Source organism: Pantherophis guttatus, chromosome 2 (assembly GCF_059756535.1).
Source record: "Pantherophis guttatus breed Tessera chromosome 2, ASM5975653v1, whole genome shotgun sequence".
Lineage (NCBI taxonomy): Eukaryota > Metazoa > Chordata > Lepidosauria > Squamata > Colubridae > Pantherophis > Pantherophis guttatus.
Window position 1 is genome coordinate 101,736,736 of NC_142064.1, and position 18,425 is coordinate 101,755,160.

Consider the following 18,425-nt stretch of genomic DNA (forward strand, 5'->3'; position numbering starts at 1 on the left):
AGCTATGCAGCGGGGTTTAAATCACGCACCACAGCTGATCCCTCCCTCACTTCTACTTACCTTCCCAAGCCTTCTTTTGGTGCGCACTGTGCATGCGCACACAGTGTGGATTTGGCACGCATGCACAGCCAGCAAACCAGTAGCAAACCGGTCGGATTTCACCACTGCCCTGGTGTAATGTATCCACATAATATATGTGTGGATACAAGCAGCATGGCCTTTTATAACTGATGGATGGAAATTTTGTCAATGCATAGTTTCTAATTTCTATCCAAGATTTTTTGGTATGACCTCCAGTGTGCCTGGAACCACCACAGTCATCTTATGTCATAGTCTTTCAATTTTGGTTTTCAGACCTTGTTACTTTGTGGTCTTACTATGGCTGGTCACACAGCCAGCCCGATGTTTAGACTAGAATTGGCATTTTTATCCATCTATCGAGACCTTCACAAGGAACTGGAATAGGTAAATATTGTTGTTCCTTAGTGTTGTTATTATTATTATTACTATATACACAAAAATGTCACAGCTACCAGTTCTTTAGCCAGTGTTGGCCAAATGCATTGAGTTCTTTCCAGGAACCTAGAATGTCATAAAGTATATGTGCAGCTCCAAGAAGTGTGGCGTTTTGTAACTTACTGATGCAAATATTGTGGAAATGAAGATTTTTTTGGTATCGCAGGCAGTATGCCACTGGGACGAGCAGTTCTTTCTCTTCCTTTCTGCTGTCTCCTTGTACTTATTTTATTATGATATTTTATCCTGCCTTTTTAATATATATGACCCAAAGTATAGCAAACAATATTCCTTCTTCCTATTTTCCGACAATGACAACCCTGTGGGATGGGATGGGCTGAGAGAGAGAGAATGACTGGCCCACAGTCACCCAATGGCCTTCATGCCTGATGGAAGCCTAGAACTCACAGTCTCCAGTATACCAAGCTGGCCCTCTAATGCAGGGATCTCCAATCTTGGCAAATTTAAGCCTGGCGGACTTCAACTCCCAGAATTCCCCAGCCAGGCTTAAAGTTGTCAGGGTTGGAGACCCCTGCTCTAATGAACTCTGAGCCATTCCCTTCCTGCCTGGATGCAACCTTTTTGTCTGTCAATGGCTTCTTCTGTTTCATCGATCCAAAATACATGAATATGTGCATTTTCTGCCATGTTTTATTTATTACCTTCATTATTTTACCTTACATACATCATCTATCCTTTTCTCATTGCCCTCTGATGACCTAAAGAAATAAGTTTTTGTTCTGCTTACGGATTTTAAATCATACCCTGTTAAATTACAGGAAAATTGCACATAGAAATTCCCTTCAGGTTTCTTAGGCCTGGCTGGGTCCAACATGCTCAGAGTCAGTCCACACTAAGAATTTATAGCATCGCTCAGTCATCACTGTAGCAACGTAAAAACCTGCCTGCAGTATGCTTCTATGTTAGTGTCCCAGCCATGATTTGATGATGCTATAATTTTCTACTGCAAAAGACATCTCACTTTGGGGAGAGGTGTAATTCTTATAAGAAAAATATTCCATGTCCCTTTTTAAAATCATAAACATGCTATTATTTGTTTAATAATGTAGTTTAACACATTAAAATATATTGATATATGAGAGGCTTAGTGTGTCAGTTGGAGTGTTGTTCTCTCTACAGAGCTGTATATATTGTATTTTGACATCCTAACACTGTATTTTACAATAGATTTTACACATGGCTTCATAATTCACCCAGGTTATAACTTCTTCCTCTTTCATGTCATAAGAAATGGCAAGAAATTCTGGAAGGAAAACTAACACCAAATCTTACTCTCTCTTATGGTTTCATTTCCAGCACAGATTTTACAAGCCTCTCTTTATGACCACAAAGGGTAAAAATGTGGTTCTTAAAGAGCAAAACAAGAGATGAAATCTGTGCCAGTCATCTGTGGAACTGAAGACAGTTTATAGGACCTGTATTAGATCATAAACTTAATGAAGTCCCGTATCCAGTTAAGTGGCAATCGTGTTTTAAAGAACATAATAATTCTGTACTTTATATGCATTAAGTACATAACATTATTGATAAATGTTCTGTACAACTTGCACAAAGTAGATGGATTCACACATTGGTTAAGCTCAAACATGAATTCATATGAAATGTTAAGCCAAAATTGTGGCTTTGGCTTAGCAGGTTATGCAAATCTACTTAGTTTATGTTCAAAGTCAGCCAATGGATTTTTTTTTCCAGTTACACCATGGTTATATAAAGCATGGATTCGTGTGAAATTTATGTTTCCTAATATGTGAATGTGTAGAGAACGGAGAACTAAAAGCAGCACTTTCTTGATAGAAGATAGGTGCTTTGCCAGCTATCATAAGTTTGGGTTCCTAGCTGATAGAATTAGAATGGGACAAGCTGCTCAATCTATATTCTCGGCTATTAATTTAAGCAAATAAAACTTCCGTAGGTGATAACATGCAAATGTAACCATTTGTGATTTATTCAGTAAACTATGGTTAAACCAATCATTTATTAGTCAGACGTGTGAAGCAAATTATGGCTTCACTATCCCATATTATTGGTGAGTCAATTGTGCGCTGAGCATAATGAATTGTCAATTGATAACCTAGAGTAGATTTTTCTGGCTTGGCCGTATCAAATGAAGTTTTCTGAAATGCTTTCTGACTGCCTCAGCTTTTACCTAGATTTATCACTCTGCCAATGAAAGAAAGTACAGTAGTTAATTTTTACTCTACTTGAATCCTGAGACATACATAAATAAATACATTTGAAATAAATTATGCTATTTCTGCCCAGATGTGCTGATTTTCCCATGCCTGCTTCAGCTTTTCCAAAAAAAGGGAATTGCACTATGCAGCTTATCAATATAAACTAATTTCCCCCCAAAATTTCTTAAAGTTGAGAAGATATTGTCAGATTCCAATTATTTTTTTATGGTACAAACTCAGAAATGCCCATGTATTGTATTATGTTCTGCTGTACTAGGAACTGTTGTGACTGCGTGACTAGGAAAGACAGAATGTTTCTAAAACATATTTGGAACATGTTTATTTTTAAACAATTAATTCAAAACATGGGCTAAAGTGCTATTTTATTTAAAGTGCTACTGAATAAATATTTAAAATTTAATATATATATTAAAAGAAAGCATGGCCATTGAATATATATGTTTAGAAAATACACTTGGTGCCAAAATTGGAAAACACACTAATTTTTATAGTTTGTGCCAAATTGCTGCTGCTTCATTTAAGCATGCAAGTATTTTAAATTTTGTCCTATAAATTAATTAGCACAAATTTGGATTTTGACTTGAAACATGAATCCCATTGCTACAATCTTACCTTTGTTGCCACAAATGTTGTAGCTCAGAACTGCTATAGAGTTGAGCTGTGCAAATTGAAATAATAAACTACCTTAACACTATCACCATTCACACAATCATCATCAGTCAATTACAGCTTCCCTTGGAATAGCTTACATGCTGCGACAATACCTTTAACAACATCAAACAACAACATCTGCCTACCCCAGATCCTTGGGAAGGACACAATAGGCAGATAAAAATGCCAAATTCAATCTAAACATCTAGCTGACTGTGGGACGAACCACAATAAAAATAATACTCGATAGGTGGATAAAAATGTCAAATCCAGTCTAAACAGTTGGTTGACTGTGCAACCAACCATAAACACAACAGACCTGACAGATAAGGCAATTTATAGAGATATAGTAGTATCAATTACCTAAAATGTCAGTCTTCTAACTGAAAAAGATGAAACACAGATGCTAAAGTGAAATTATGTCTCTGTTCCATTCTTTTAATTAAAAGGATTCTGTGAACTTTTAATATAAATTTTAAAAACCAAGGGAAACATAAAGGAATGGTAATCAATAATGTAAATTACAGATAGGCAAACACAGAAACTCCTGCAGCTATAGTTACTAAAGGTGAGCAATAGATCCTCATAATTTTCTGTTAGCACATGAAAATTATAATGTAAATCTTAAAATAGCTTCAATAATATCAGTTTACAAAACAAGAAAATTTCCCCAAATTTTCTCAAGGCACTTAGGGAAAAAACCAAACAAACTAGACATTTTAATGCAAACCACACGTGTGGCAACTTTGCAGCTACAGCTCTCCAAAAAACGTAAATTACCGTCTTCTGGCATCCATAAACTTTTTTTTCAATCTCAGTGTAGATGCTCCATAAAAATGGACAGCCCCTCTGCACATAGCATTTGAACCAATCTGGCGTTGTGTCAGGCTTCACACCAGGCATGGTAATAAATCTCAGCACTCCCGACATTCAACCTTTTATTCAGGAATTTGCTAACCACAGAAGCTTCACAGACATGACATGGCTGAGTAAGTTGCTTTATTGCAGATAAGAAAGAAGTAATATATGCACAGAAAATCTGCCTACTGCAGTAAGCAGAAAGCAAGCCCAATGTGCAGCATAGGTCTGCTCTAAAGTTTACATTTCAGGTCTTTTCCTTTTGTCTGTTCACATTCATGGACTCCTGACTGTTCTTTTTCTTGGCCTTGAGAACTGCAGATATCTGCTCAATATTTATAAAACAGATTTGTTTGGCCTGAGAATCACCAGCTTTGGCCTTTGCTCATGAATGCTCAGCCACTGTATTCATCCTTCTTGGGCAGCTGAACTGATTTTTGAATATTGCCATTGGGGACCTGGAGGAAGTATTGGATAACTTTTTGGTCAGTCTCACAATCCTCCTTTCAAACTGCTTAGATTGATTTTCCCAGCTAATATAAGCAGGGTGTCAGACTTCGATGCTATCTCAAAATAAATACCTCTTTTGCCTTATGTCGCTTCAGGCTCAAGCGAGCTAGTAATCCTTCCCCACTACCACCACCATCAACAACAACAACACATACACACACAGAGGCTCTACACTGCAACTTACAATGGTTGTGGCTGTTGAAAGAAAAGCGTGTGTTGACAACTATGATGTTATGCCACCTTCACAGCTCTCACTGGGTATTTATAAACAGGAAGTATGATAACTTGACAGCCAGTAATTCAGATTTTTCTTAAACGGCCAAATGAACACCACTTGTGCAGAAAGTGCTGGAGAGATACTTTCAAGGGATACACAACAGCATCTGAGCTACAGGGCCCAAACTGTTTTCTGAGGTAGCAATGCTTTCCCCCACCCTCCTGAATGAAACAAAAACAAGGGGATTTTTGATGTCCCAGAAGCTGCCATAACTCAAGGATGGGTGAAGGTTTGGTTACCCATCTTTCCATTTCCAAAAGACCCATATTTGGTCTCTTGCCGTTCCTTGCTGGTTCCCTTCATTCCAACATTTGGGAGAATGTTGGTTGAATGTTTCTATAAAGCATTCCAATATTCTTTTGGGTGACTTAGAGGTGAAAACTGTGGAATTAACCTGAATGAAATTAACCTGAATGAACCACCTATGATAATACCACATTGAATAGCTACTGTGGGAACAAACATTCACCCTGTTGTATAAGAATCCAGGATTTAATTACCAAAGAAAGTTTTTCTCCATTCCAAGCTTTTAAAAAGTAGTATGAATGTGATCTGAGGCAGCCCTGAGGGCATACAAGAGAAAGTCAGTTCTGCTTACTGTTTTCAGAATTGGGATCATTTTAAAATGCCCTCTTTTTTATGCCCATGTCCATGTAGTATTTGCTCCAGAAATTTTCAGAATATGCAATAAATATGGGATTCTTCCTAAAATCTGCTTCAAGACCTACCCCAACCTATCTCCTTAAAAAAGGAAACAAAAAATGAATCATAGACATGGAGACTTCTTTCTACTGGCACTTTAGGGTATCCGCAGACTGGACTGAATGGTTTGTGCAAATCATGTTAACCTGTGACCTGGCTTTCACCCCATCACATTTTAATTTATTACCTAACAGAGGGCCAGCCTGGTGCCTTTAGCAACTGACCTTTCTCATGGAAGTTCCATTTAGCTACCATAGCAGCCAAGACTAGGATTACCATTAATTTCTCTAATACTCCTTCAAAAAGCAACTAAACTAGTGTTCTCTCTCCATCTTATTTTCTCCATCTCAATTAATTTCATGTGTTCTTCTTTGTAGGATAACCAAACATTCTTCAAAGGTAACTGGGATAAATTCAGGTTATTTATTATTTATTTAATTCCCCATCCCTTTTTCATGTCTTTCAGAGAGGTAACTGATGAACTCATTCATTTTCTTTGTTGGATGAGTCACTGGAATAAAACATTTGGCCTCGGTTCCTAGATTAAATTTGTCCAAGGCCTGTAGGTGAGAGGAAATAGAGGAGGGTGAACCTTGCCCTACATCTCAGTCTAGCGGGTGAAATCCAGCGGGACATAAGAATTAGTCACCATGTGCCTTCTCTAAGCTCTGTTAAGCAGGCATGTTTATTCCCAATCACACTGGTTTGGGACTGCAGCTTTAAAAACAGAATTTCAGCAATACCGGAATCGACCTAGGCTGGGAAGTTAAACAGAATCAGATCTAATATTTAGATGTCAAATGTCCAGGAAATTCCCAAGATATAGACATTGACTAGGAGGTTGAAAGGCATCCTAGAAAAGGACAAGACAAATTACTTTATTATTATTATTTTTGACAAGAAAACTATGGGGACATGTACATGAAGTCACCAGGAAAAGTTCAACTGGAAAAAGGTTCCATTTCAGGAACTGAACTAAAAATCAACAAGTTCTCGTTTTGCCTCAGGACCGTCCCCACAATTTGAGAACCACCATCATATTTCTCAGCAAACATATCCAACACACATTCCTCTACCTCCTATTTTCCCCTCAACAGGAACCCTGTGGGGTAGAGTGGGCTGAGAGGGAGTGATTGGCTCAAGGTCACTCGGCTGGCTTTCATGCAGGGGTGAAATCCAAAAATTTTCCCTACTGGTTCTGTAGGCGTGGCTTGGTGGGTGTGTGGCACAGAAAGGATATTGCAAAATCTCCATTCCCACCCCACTCCAGGAGAAGGATACTGCAAAATCTCCATTCCCTCCCCTCCTGGGGAAAAGATACTGCAAAATCTCCATTCCCTCCCCTCCTGGGGGAAGGATATTGCAAAATCTCCATTCCCACTCCACTCTGGGCCCAGCCAGAGGTGGTATTTGCCGGTTCTCTGAACAACTCAAAATTTCTGCTGCCAGTTCTCCAGAATCTGTTAGAACCTACTGGATTTCACCCCTGCTTTCATGGCTGACTAGAACTCCTGGTTTCTAGCCTTCTGCCTTTATCATTAGGCCAAATTGGCTCTCCAAAAAGGGGTTTTACAGGTAATATGAGTATTCAGAAGTGCTATTCAGTACAAAAATCTAAGTGTAATTCCTAGAAGGGAGACAGTTTGGCGCAGTGGTTCAGCCACTAGGCTGATAGACCATGAGTTCTAATCCTGTCTTGGGCACAAAGCCAGCTAGGAGCTCTTGGGCCAGTCATTCTCCCTCAGCCGTAGGAAGCAGGCAAGGACAAACCACTTTTCAAAATGTTGCCAAGCAAACTGCAGAGACTTCTCCAGGTGGTTGACTGGAGTCGAGACTAACTCAAAAACACCCATCCACATACACAGGTCCATAGACCTGGGTGTTGCTGCCAGCCTGGCTGAAAAGAGTTACAAACAAACTAGATTACTAGTTTAAGTCACTGAAAACAGTTCTATTGCACCTTTCCAAAGGCATTTTAAGAAGTAAACTGTTCATCATATATGAAAAACTTACCTTTTTGAAGTTTTATAAAGTATTGCATTAGGATCTTTGCTTGGTCACCTTTTTCCAAATTAGCAATTTATCGGATTAGGTACCATTATCAATGCTTTGAGACAAATGAGTGGGCTTTGCCAACTTTTTATGGATGGCAGCTGCTCCTAGTTGTCTGTATTAACAGATTAACAGAGTTGGAAGAGACCTTGTAGGTCATCTAGTCCAGCCCTCTGCCCAAGCAGGAGACCCTACACCATTTCTGACAAATGGCAGTCCAATCTCTTCTTGAAAGTCTCAAGTGATGAAGCTCCCACAACTTTCAAAGGCAAGCTGTTCCATTGGTTGATTGTTCTGTCAGAAAATTTCTCATTTCCAGGTTGAATCTCTCCTCGTTCAGTTTCCATCCATTATTCCTTGTTTGGCCTTCAGGTGATTAGTAAATAGCTTGACCCCTTCCTCTCTGTGGCAGCCCCTCAAATATTGGTACACTGCTATCATGTCTCCCCTGATCCTTCTCTTCACTAGACTAGCCATGCCCAGTTCCTGTAACTGTTCTTCATATGTTTTAGTCTAAATTGATTAGTCTGGATCAGGTAGGCCAATCAGAAACAGGGATATATTGCAACATCAAATAATCCTTGTTGAGATGGAAGGTTTTGGGCACACCATCTTAATATAATGTATGAACTATGTGCTGGCTAGGAAATTCTGGGAGTTGAAATCCACATATCTTAACAGTTGCCAAGGTTAAAAAAAAAAACATTAGACTTAGAATTAGATTAGCTAATTTCTACTGATACTATTTTTCTCTATTTTTTTTTATTGAAACTACAATCCTATTCCCATTTTGCTAGGTACAAGCTTCAATATAAAGGGTCTTCTTTCCGAGTAGATGAATACAAGATTGTGCTGCCAATTCTCTTTTTTTTAAATTTCTCCCACAATACAATCATACTTTGTGGCAACAACTCATTCACAAATCCAACTGAACTGAAAGCCTCTCAGTGCTTTGACAGGCATTGCCTTGTTTTATTTCATATTACAAACAAAGCAAAATTAACAACTGCTTCTTGTTAACTTCATAATATCCATTGCACTCTTTTGATCATTTAGCCCAATGAAAATATCTTTTTAGTCTCAAACCTTATGGAAACTATTTTTGCTGCCTTTCTTTATATCTTTGTTCCCATTTTCTACAAATCAAATTCTACATTTGCAGCATATGATTATAGCATCCGCAAATCATATGCATCTTTTTACTCTGAAAATACTTACAATAAGGATTCTTTCCTCACAGTTCCCCCAGCATTTTGCAATGCCTAACACTGAGTTTCATCTGCCATTTTATTGCTAAAGTCACCCAGTTGTGTAATGACCTTCCAGAGACAGCAATCTGTTTTCAAGTGCAAAGCTTTGCCTATTGTGTTTCCAGTTCAATATTCCTTCCTTCCTTCCTTCCTTCCTTCCTTCCTTCCTTCCTTCCTTCCTTCTCTCCCCTTCTTTGTTTTGTTCAGTGCTTTCCTTTCTACTCTCCTATTCATATTTTTAGAATCCCACTTGATTTCTTACTCATTTGTCACTCTGCTCTTCAGCATAGCAGTCCTAACAAACAGAGAAGGAGTTGGAGGCATACTGGTCCATTAAGCAGAAAATCCAAAAAGCAATTATGTGTGGGGCTGGGTTGGGGAGACAGAATCTGCTTTTTTTTTTTTAAGTACTCCAGATTTTGCCAAATGCTAAAGTTGACCCTGATCAAAACATAACTGGGGGGGGGGGGAGGTCAGCCCAATGCTCTGGAATATAGTTGCTTGGATCCTCAACTCAACCAAACCTCTCCCCATTAGTAACTGACAAAACAAGAGTCCCTCTTATTCTAGGATGACTTTGTTTTCTTAAGAGACTTTGAAGAATGGTTTTCTGAAAGGCTTCTGAAAATCCATTTGTATAGAATCAACTAGAGCACCTTCTTTTACAGGCTGCCTGAACATCCTCCGAGAATCTGGGGAGATGAGTGAGGTGTCACTTTCCCTTATTAATCCCAGAATTGACAGTTTCCTGACATAACAACATTTATCTATACGTTTTGTGTTTTTGTCTAGGCTTCAGAATTTCTCTGCATTTTCAAGGAAAAACAGATATTTAATTTAGTAGATAAAGATGTAAAATTCAACGCCAGGCAAAAAATTCAGCTGGAGACAAAAGGTATATTGGAAAAAAAAAACCTTACAGTTATTCACTTGGTGATTTATACAGGAATGTGTTGGGATTTGCATTTTGAATATTTAAAATAATCTGTGCATGCTAAATTTTTATTCCAACAGAGCTACTTTCAGAATTCAGCCTCCATGGGATTTTTGTCACTGTCAAGACTGACAAAACAAGGAAGAATTCTGACCTGTAGGAGACCAGTTAACCAGCATGTTCCTGGTGTAAGGACAACTCCTTTCATCCTTTTTAACAGTTCTTCTGCAGGAAAATCTCTAGCAAATGATCTCCCATATTACTTAATAGAGGGGAGAAGTGTGCCATTTGGATGTTCTGCTTCAGATATCAAAATGTCTGAGGGAGAGCATTGTCCCTGTAAGCTCAGTCAGAGGAAACCACTTGAGTTCCATTTCAGCTCCCTTCTGCTTTTTCCATGGGATGCTCGGATGCTCAATTGTTACACAAATACATTATTATGGGCAGAAACAAAACTATCTCTGAAGCCAAGAAAAGACAAGCAAGTTTCAGTATTCCAAATCCCACATCGGGCAAACGGTTACTTTTCACCAAGACTAGTATGAGCACTAAAAGCCAGTTGCCAAAATATGTGAGTGAGGTTTGCTGCAACAGATCCTGCCGTGTAGCAAAGGAGATAAACATAATAATATAAAAAGATGCCTAAGATGATGTTGCTTGGAGATGTGGGTGTAATTGGGAAACTTCTTTAAAATTTCTTTCCCTCCATAAAATTGATTGGCAGTAAGTCTGGGGCAGAAATGGAAAGGAATTCTTTAACTAACACATAATAAAGTTGCAGGAGTCATCACCACCGCCACATGCAAGCAATCATCTTTAATCTAGTCTTTGTTTAATAAAGAACAGAAAGCAAGTGTAGCTAAGACAAGCCATTGAGAACCTCCACAGTTAGAGGTTCCCAGGCGTTTGCTAGCCAGTTCTGGAAACAATGGAGTCTTGCTTTGAACCAGGCAGGCAATTCTTACAGAGGCTTAAAGAGGCTTGGGGATCTTAGCCTAGGAATAAAATTGTTTGTGTTATTCAAAGTACGGCCCTGCTATATTCCAAGCCAGGCTGTGATTTCATGGTGGTAGTAGTTAATATGCTGTTTAGAGAAATTCAGCAATATTTTCTAGCTGGAATAGTGAGAGTCTGGTGGTCTCTCACCCTACAATGGTGTTGCTGCTGCTGCTGCTGTGAGAAGCAGGAAAGTGTTTTAATCCCAGTGGGGAAAACAGTATGTTTTTCAAGGACTGACAAGAGTGGTCCAGAGTGAATCAGATGGCTTAGAATAGCCTTCTCCAATCCAGAGCCCTCCAGGGAGTTCGGGATCAGGAGATTGTAGGGCGGCAGACTGTAGAAATATGTGAACTTGATTTAAAAAATACCAGACAGGTTTTGTTCTTCCAGAGATTTGGAGGAAAAAAGTTGTAACCCACTGCACTGCAATCTCCTTGGGCAAATAAGTTCCATGTTAACTGCTTGGGAGTAATGTAGGTCTGCTAAGCAAACATACCTAGAGTCTAGTGAAAATCCTGGAAGCCTAAAGCATTTTCTTTTCCTTAAAAAAACCCCCCGAATTGTTAAATGTGAGGATTAAACCTGCATGATGTCTGAATTTCCATCTGCGTCCACAAGCTATGAAGCTTTTTGAGATGTCCCCAAAGGACGGCCAGGTGGACAGGACCTATGTGGCACATTCTCTCGGGTACTGGGGCGGAGGTGGTGAAGTAATTGCCTCACGCCCCTGTGTTGTGTCTGTTTGTCTTCTGGCTTACCACAATTGCTCCTGGGCACAGCAGATCTTGGGCGTCTGTGCACAACGGATGGAGCCGAATAGGCTCAGGGCACGATTGGCAAGGGCTGCTGGAAAAGGCTAGAAGAGACTGCTAAGTATCACCGCCCAAAGGGTTGCCAAATCGTTGCCGTTCTTTAAGGGACACGTTTTCCCCTATCGCAGAGAACATCCTCGATTTCTGCCAGTTTTCACAACACACACGCACACACGCTACACAACAGAACGTCCCTCCTCTTCAGCCCGTCAAGAGCCCCCGATAAGACGCCCCGCGTTCTCCCCCCCCGCACGGTCAGCCTTCCCTTGACATCTCTTCCCACCAGAAAAGCCCGCAGAAGCCAGCCGCGGAGCCCACCGAGGAGCCCGGGCGCCCACACTCAGCCGCCTTTCCCTCCAACCTCCCTTCCCCGCGGCTCCTCACGGAGCTCTTGCGCCGGACCGGAGCCCCCCGACCCAAGTCCCCCGGCTCTCCCCACTCCCCTGGCCCCCGAGGACGCCGCCCAGCCCCGCTTGGGAAACGCTGACCTGCGAGGAGCGGCGGCGGCTCCTGTGCAAACAGGAGGCGGCGGCGGCGGCGGCGGCTCGCGGAAGGAAGCCGACGGAGCAGGCGAAGAGCCGCGAGCGAGTGGCTCGCAGTCTCCGGGCAGTGGCGGGCGGGCGGGCGAGCTCTGCCTTCCCCTCCTCCAAGCCCGGAGGAGCGAGCCAGCCACCAACTCACCTTGGCGGGCGAGCCGAGGGACCCGGCTAGCCGCGGAAGAGTCCAGCTGCCGCTCTCCTTCTCCCAGCTGGCGTCGCCTTTCATGGCCAGGCGGGCTCAGGAGGCAGAGGCGGCGGCGGCGGGCCGGCTGCTCCAGCCTCTTCCCTCGCAGCGGCTGCCTCGTCTGTCCGTCTCTCTGTCTGGTTCGCTCACACCTCGGTCCCCGTTAACCCTCCGCCTGCTGGCTAAGCCCCGCTCTGCGCGCCACGAGAGGCCGCCCCCTCGAGCGCCTGCCTTGCGCGTGGGGTGGCTGCTGCTCTGGCTGCTGCCGAGAGACCGAACGGGCGGCGCAGCGGCGGGCAGAGCGGGGCGAGCGGCAGGGCGCGGGGGCAGGCGGGGTTACGGGGGCGGGGGAGACCCTCGGGTGCGGGGCACGGAGCACGTGGGTCCCACCTTTGAGGAAAGGGCGCGGAGTAGCGCTTGCGGGGGAGCCGCCCTCCCGCCGCTCGAAGTTCCCTTGGACGGCGGTGGACGCCCATGCCCGTGTGGCGGGCTAATACCTTTGCGAGCAACGTTCCTTTCCCCCCCGGAGAACAACCCTCCCTCCCCGTTCATCCCTGCTAGAGGACCGCTTGTTTGTTCAAGCAGAGGCGGATTCTTCAGAGCACCCAGAGCAAAGTGAGCAGCCTCCTCTCCGCACGCCAGAGAGCCCCCTTCGCTCTGGGGACGATGAAGACGTCCTCCCCCTCCCGCCCTCCGTCCAGGGCCAAGGGGCCGCGCATCCCCCTTTCCCAGGCTGCAGGCTGACTTCAGCCGCGGACGGGACTTCTGGCGGGAGGATCCGCCTGTAGCGATCCTGCCCTGGGTCTCTTCCCCCCCCCCACTCCTCCCGCCGCCAACTCCCCCGAGCTAGTCTCGCAGATTCCTTTCGGCGCCCTCCCTGCTCTCGCTCCGATCCTCCCCGGCAGTCCAGCCTCTTTCTCTTGCGTTGCTATGGAGCGAGGCGTCTCCAAGGGACATACCAGGCAGCACCTGTGGCTGAAACTGTCTCGGTTCAGCCTCCAAGCCAGCTCCTCCGCTTGGGAAGGGTTGGAGCTGAAGCCCCCTCCTCTCGCCAAGGGAAGAAGAGACCCAGAACGGGCGGAGGGGGGCAGGCGAGGCAGCAATTAAACGGAAGAGCGAGCTCGACCGTCCGGCTCTTCCTTGCGCTTTCTTCGACTCCCGTCCCTCCGCCGTTCCGATTTTCTTTGCGCAACAAATGCTAATCGTTTCTCCTCTGCTCCTCCGCTGAGTTCCGAATCTCCAACCTCGCCTTTCGCCTCCACCCCACCCTCACTTGTCCAGAAGCATCTCCCAAGCGCCTGGCCGGGGGAGGGAATATTTTCCCCCAAAGCATCCCTCCCTGGTTTCCTTGCCAAGCCCTCGTAACCCGCTGTTTCAAGCCTTCCCCGTGGGAAGAAATGCCGGAGCGAGGGGGCGCCAGCAGCGAGCAAGAAACCTGCAACGCGAGGCCGAAGTCTGAATGGACCCGGTCCCTGCGCCTATGCTGGAAGGATTCCGATCCTGGGTTTTGTTCCCCTAAAATACCGGTATGAGCATCTTCGTGAACTTGTTATTGGAAGACTTTGCAAGGCTTTCACGCTACCTAGCTGGAGCTTCTGGGTTCAGAAATCAAGTGGGGTTTGGCCTGGCTCCTTCTTGGACGGGAGATCTCAAGGGGCTATTAGAGCCCGCAAAGTAGAAAAACAAACAAGGTACTGAGGCCACGAAAAATTGAAATCACCAGGACTTGAGGGAGGCTATGTCATTCTTGGAGAGTGAGAAGTAGTTGGATCGCTTTACTTTGTCCCTAATGGAGCCTTCAGATATGTATTAAAAATGCAGTGTAAAAGTGCCAAACACGTGTTTACAAACCCCCGGGCCATTAGTATTTAAGGAATGATGAACCACTGCAGTATGTTGTTAGTTATACCATTAGTCGAGCCAGTTTCATCTAATGGTTAAGGCATGGGGTTAAAAACAGGAAAAGTGAACAGATGGCCTTTGGGGGGTATTGTTTGGGAAACTTGCGGCTTACCTAGTCTTTTGAGCACTTGCAGCTTAATCATATCTGATTTTACTTCTAAACACTTGTGCACGCATGGAAGTACTGTCTGCTGGACAACTTTGCTGTCCATGATGAAAACTGCAAACCTTAACTTTATGATTAAGGATCAAAGGATCAAGTCCATCATCACATCACAACCCTCTCTCCAAACACAGGGATGGTCTGTGACTTGAAAGTTGTAAACAAAAATCCATGTTTTTGTATAATGATGCCAATAACAAGGGGTAGATCTATACTAAGCAGAGAGAAGCTGTGATACAGTGCTTTTAAAAAGATTCTCTTAAAATACTAAAAGCATGGCTAGTCCAATATTACTGCATCCACTTTTTACTTGTGTGTTTGTATAATGCTTTACTATTCCTCTTTCTTAGCTTCTTGTTAAATTTTCTGCTTTTTTTGTGTGCCCCAATTCACCCCACTACTGCCAGTTTGCCCATTCTCCTTCTTCTATCTGTGGATCATTGATTTCTGCCTCTGCCCAGTTAGTACTGTGCTGTGCTTCTCTTCCATTTGCAGAGTGGCCATGCTTTTTAAAAATGTTTGCGATGATGGTGAATATCTGTATTTTAAAAAATGTATGCATCTGGCAGGGCTTGCTTTGAAGCCCACAGCAGACCCAAAAGCATTCTGGGGGATTATACAGCAGGAAGCTGAGCCTTTGTAATGTTTTGTTTTGCTGCTTTTTCCCCCCTCCAACCTTCCCTGTATTTGCTATGTTGGGGGTAGAAGACTTATCAAATCTTTCAACGCCTACTTTGTTTGTTAATACACCTTATCACAACTTTACAATGTTTTTTTTATTCTCCGTGTGCATTTTGAATTAATTTCCCCTAAATTCTTTGCAGAAAGCAAACAGTGCTAATTATAATTTACTCTGCTTCTGTTAGATACCTGGAAGCAGTGGCAGCCCTCCAGCTGACTTAAACCTTGCTTTCTTAACCATTTAAAAAACCCGGTGACTATGTTACCTTTAGAAACACACCATGCCATCTCACCAAAACTAACACACAGGAAAATCATAGGGGCTAGAAACTTTTTTCAGAAAATGAAATCTCAGGAATAAGGTCAGCACCTAGTCAAGGTTTCTGCACTCTCTCCAACCTGCATAGAATCACACCAACTGAGCAATACTATGCAGCCAGTCACATGATATTCCCCTTTACTGGAGGATAGGCAGCTAATTACTTTTTACTCACCAGCACCAAGCCACAGCTGTTACATTACAGTATTTGTTACACTTCAGATCACTGCAAAAGTGAAACAGCTACCAATTTAGTCGACTTGGCTTCCGTTGTTCTGCCTCCTTTCTACATTGCGTATTGGGGGGAAAAAGTGAGAAATAATTGGGGCAGAATAAGGCTTGGCAGAGAAAATAATTGTGAGTAAAAGCTGTTGCATTTTTTCAGCTGCACGGCCAAGCCCTTCCTGGAGGAATTCGAGAGTTATGTCATATGTGCTGCTTCAAGAAGGAAGGATAATGGTGCAGTGGTGGCTTGGTTCATTATGTACCGCGGTGGGATTTCACATCCGCTGTGGAGGATTAGAGCCCTGTATAGGTGTCTCAGACAAGGCCAAAAGCTCCTATTTTACAATTCTTCTGATCCATATTGGAAAATGAATTGCATGCTGGATTGGGATGCAGGGATGGAATACTGAGGGGGCATTTGGGCATTTGAGCCACATTGTTAGCAATTAAACCCTTGAAGTGCCCACCGGGCAAACTGGTGAGGAAGCCACTTGTCCGTGAATTTGATTACAATATGTGATCCATCTTTTATACGTTAATATGGCATGGCAAGGCCTTCTAACTTGTTTGGCCCTATGTTGGAACCAGAAGAGTCCAAAAAGTGTCCAAGCATGCATCTTAGACAAAAAGCTCTTTTCACACATTTATTCAGTTAGAACAGGTTGACTCTGTTGTGTTATGTTAGTCATTTAATAGCAGGATCATTGGGGAGGTGGTTGGAAGTGCTAGAAAATTTTCTGATTTTTAGCTAGATCTCCAACATTAAAGAAGGAATGTAATACTTGCCTGGACAAAGCATGCTGGTTTTCACCTACCTTGCTTTTTTGAACAAAATGTATGTAACAATTGCTCTAAAAGGAGAAAAACAGATGAATGTCCTCTTTCAAACCATCAATTCTGAAATAAAGTCAGCACATGCTCTGGAAATCCTACCGGTATTGAAGCAATTAATACAAGCTAGATGGATTTTGTTTACTTTATTTGAGGTTCTGTATGTTGGTGGTAGTTTTCTCACTGCAAGTTGGCACTGGTGGGAGAGGGGAAAAGCCAGGAAAGGAAGGAAAAGGGAGGGAGGGAGGGAGGGAGGGAGGGAGGGAAAGAGAGAGAGAGAGAGAGAGAGAGAGAGAGAGAGAGAGTATTTTAAAAATACTTGTGTATTTTTAAAACTTGTATTCAATTTGAGTTATGATAAAATTGGGTGATGGCCATGGGAAACAGCTTCAGATGATGGACAGACCTTTGGACTCTAATCCACCCCCTTCCTCCTATTCACTGTGATTGATGGATGTTTTTCCTGCCTGCTGGGGTGCAGAAAAGGGAGGACAACAAAGATGTGCGGCTCAGTCAATCACTTTACTTATCACAAGTTGCGCACATATGATCAGGACAATGCCATTCAGCAGTGAGTCAGAACAAATGGGAGAGGCAAAATAGGGATTAACAATAGCAATAGCAAATTTTATTCCATAATTGGTATAGTTTTCTATCCGCTGAAGGATAGGTGGACAGCTGTTTAACTCAGCACCTGTGAAAGGCCTTAGTATTTGCCAGGGGTTGGATTCATACAATGCAAGATATTTTTCCCTTATACATTATTTGTCAAAGTTTATGGTTTTTCTTATTCTTTTTTAAGTTAAGTTGCTCACTGTGTTGAATATACAATTAGGAAATGGAAAAGTACTGTAACGTCAGTCAATCATGAATGAGTGCTATGTCTGTAAATAGTTTTGTAATAAAGAATTAGGGAAGTTAGCGGAGATGCATAGAAGTCACGTTATATTACAATAGTTATTAAAATAACTGAGAATTTTCTCATTTAAGATGCAGTTGAATCCCTCTTGAATTCAAACGTGTGGTTGTGATTTAAGTACTAGAATTATGCAATGCTTTTCATTCAGGAACAACCTTGGAATATATAGACATTTATGTCATCCTTGGGAAATGATGCAGCTGCTTTAAGGAGCTGCAGACAGATGTTGCGTCTGATTGCTGTATACTTCAAAGCATCTTCTGGACACAAAAGCAGAAGCATTGTACAGCTTTAAGTGTTGCTTCCAAGATTATTTCAGATAGGACATTACTATGACAATATTAATCCTATTAACCAGTGCAAAAATGATGGGATGATGCTAGAAGGCATTGTAAATCACTATCATGGAAGTGGGTCTTAAAACTGTAAAGAGTGTAATTTATTTGTAAATGTAGCTACTATTTAATAATAGCTGTCTATTTAATTCAGCCTCTCTCTCTCTCCCTCCCTCCCTCTCCCCCTCCCTCCCCCTCTCTCTTTCACTCTCTCTTATAAAAAGATCATCTTGTTTCATTGTTTGAACTTGATGCAAGAACTTGACACCTAGAGAAGGAATGGCAAGGAAGAAAAGGTGAAGTTTAAAATCAAGTTGACTTGTGCTTGATCCTGATTATTCTATTGAGCCATTTCTAGAGTTTTCTTGGCAGCAATATAGAAGTGATTCTTCTCTGTCTTCTTCCAGGATTTTTTAAAGCTTCATTCTTTACCATAGTTTGCAGGCCAGATTTCCTGAAAGTGCTCCTTCTAAATACTAAGTCTGATTGTGGAGGATAGATCAAACTCAGCTTAGTGTTACGTAGCCATGGACAAATCTTAATTTTAAAA

The 18,425-nt window shown here is 42.6% G+C and overlaps 1 protein-coding gene across 2 annotated transcripts in view; it reads right to left on the minus strand.

The window, feature by feature from the left end:
* PIANP (PILR alpha associated neural protein) overlaps positions 1–13,575 on the minus strand; it is a 51,217-nt gene extending 37,642 nt beyond the window's left edge. Inside the window, exon 1 of one of the 2 annotated variants that reach the window (XM_034410971.3) lies at positions 13,460–13,575. The gene's annotated coding sequence lies outside the window, so the exon portion shown is untranslated. Of the gene's footprint in view, positions 1–12,458; positions 12,852–13,459 lie in introns of those variants that run through there. The other variant, XM_034410970.3, reaches the window with a different exon arrangement.
* Positions 13,576–18,425: the final 4,850 nt, after the last annotated feature.